The sequence below is a fragment of the Grammomys surdaster genome, unplaced genomic scaffold (assembly GCF_004785775.1).
Source record: "Grammomys surdaster isolate TR1022 unplaced genomic scaffold, NIH_TR_1.0 205, whole genome shotgun sequence".
Lineage (NCBI taxonomy): Eukaryota > Metazoa > Chordata > Mammalia > Rodentia > Muridae > Grammomys > Grammomys surdaster.
In genome coordinates, this window is record NW_021604650.1 from 650,996 (window position 1) to 653,194 (window position 2,199).

Genomic DNA, 2,199 nt, shown 5'->3' on the forward strand with positions numbered 1-2,199 from the left:
GTTTTGTTTTGTTTTGTTTTGTTTTGTTTTGTTTTGTTTTGTTTTGTTTTGTTGGGACAGGGTCTCAGTGTGTCTCCCTAGCTGGCCTAGAACTCACTATGTTGATAAGGCTGGCCTCAAACTCAGAGACCCACCTGCCTCTGCTTCCATACCTGGAAATGTGTCATGTTTACAACCTTCATATGTGAAGGGACTTCTTAGTAAACACGAAGACAAACAAACGCCTCTTACTCTTCTGCTTTTCCAAGAGTTTGAACTCCTCGAGATGTCTTCAAACCTGACAAACAGTAGACACTCAAGTAGCTCCTGTGTGAATGAACAGGTTATAAGCACAGGGTTACCCCTCAGAACAAGAATGCCAGGCATGGTAATACATGCCAGAATCGCAGCATTTGGGAGGCCAAGGCAAGCAGAGCTCTTTAAGTTCAGGCATGCCTTAAGTTCTAGGGGCTATGTAGTTGAGACCCTTTGCCTGCCTGTACTCCTCCTCCCTTTTTTTTTTTAAATAATCTCAGCCTCTGAAAACACAGTGTATTGTGTAGTTTGCAGCCCTGACAGATGCATAATCTCTACCCTCCTCAGTTTTTCCTTTGCTTTTCTAAACTATGCCCTCTGCCCCCCTAGCTTGGGGATTGAGCCCAGGACCTTACACATACAAGGCAGGTGCTCTACTATTGAGCTATAGCTCTAGCCTTTCCTTTTTTTCTTTTAGTTTTTGTTTTGATGATGATTGTTTGTCACAAAGACTCTCTATGTAGCTTTGGGTGTTCTGGAACTTGCTAAGACATAGTCTTAGCAAGTTGCTCAGCAGGTAAAGGTATTTACACTAAGCTTGACAATCTGAGTTCAGTTCTTAGGACCCACATGGTAGAAGGAAAGAACCAACTGCCACAAACTGTCTTCTGACTTTTACATGTGCACCATGGTTTGCACCCACTGTTTTAGACAATGTCCTGTTGCTAGGAAGAGACAACATGACCACAGCAACTTTTATAAAAGAAAACATTTAATTGGAGCTAACTTAAAGTTCAGAGGTTTAGTTCATTACAGTCCAGAGTTTAGTACAGTTTAGTCCATTATTATTATTATTATGGTGGGAAGCATGGCAGGGTACAGGCAGACATGGTGCTGGAGTAGGAGCTAAGAGTTCTATATCTGGATCAGCAGGCAACAGGAAGAGACAATATGAACCACTGGGTCTGGCTTGAGCTCCTGAAACCTCAGAGCACACCCCTAGTGACACATTTCCTACAACAAGGCCACATTTCCTAGTAGTACCACTCCCTATGAGCCTATGATGTCATTCATTCAAATCACTACACGTACACACATGTGCATTTGTAGTGTATTTGAAAAGTTAGAATAGTGCTCTGGGGCTAGGAGATCAGAGACAGAGACATGGAGGTGGATGTTCGCATGTCTCCGCCTGTCAAAGATAGTTGGTATATCTAGGTTGGGTATTGGGTTACACTTCTGATTGTATGGGCGTCTTGTTATTGAGCATTACCAAACTTATAAAGCCTTTGATTAACATTTTTTAAAAAGTTACTAATTTAAAAAAAAAGGGTGAGGAAGGAGGGTGATGGAATACATGTGACAGGAAATCAGATGAGGAAACTAGCTGGAGGAAGAAAGGGAAGAGGCAGAGGGGAACAAATCAGAACTCTAATGGCACATGTATGAGGATGCTGCAATAAAACCCAGTACTTTGTATGTTAACTTAAAATACTAATAAAGGAAAAAAAGCAAGAAGGAGGAGGGGGGATAGGATAGGGGGTTTCTAGGGGAGGGTTGGGGAAAGGGGATGACATCTGAAATGTAAATAAATAAAATATCCAATTTAAAAAAAAAAAAAAGAATAAGCAGCCGGGTGGTGGTGGTGCACGCCTTTAATTCCAGCACTTGGGAGGCAGAGGCAGGCAGATTTCTGAGTTCAAGAGTTCGAGGCTAGCCTGGTCTACAGAGTGAGTTCCAGGACAGCCAGGGCTACACAGAGAAACCTTGTCTCGAAAAAAAACAAACAAACAAAAAACAAAAAAAAAGAATAGTGCTCTGGGGAAGAGGAGATAGGCAGGTCCCCAGGGCTAAATAGCCAGCCAGGTCAATAGTGAATTCCAGGTCAATAGGAAACTGTTTTAGATAGATAGATAGATAGATAGATAGATAGATAGATAGATAGATAGATAGATAGATAGATAG

The 2,199-nt window shown here is 41.8% G+C and overlaps 1 protein-coding gene across 1 annotated transcript in view; it reads left to right on the forward strand.

The window, feature by feature from the left end:
• The window catches only part of Rtn3 (reticulon 3), a 48,595-nt gene that overhangs the window by 40,087 nt on the left and 6,309 nt on the right, over window positions 1-2,199 (forward strand). The gene's annotated exons all lie outside the window — the stretch shown is intronic.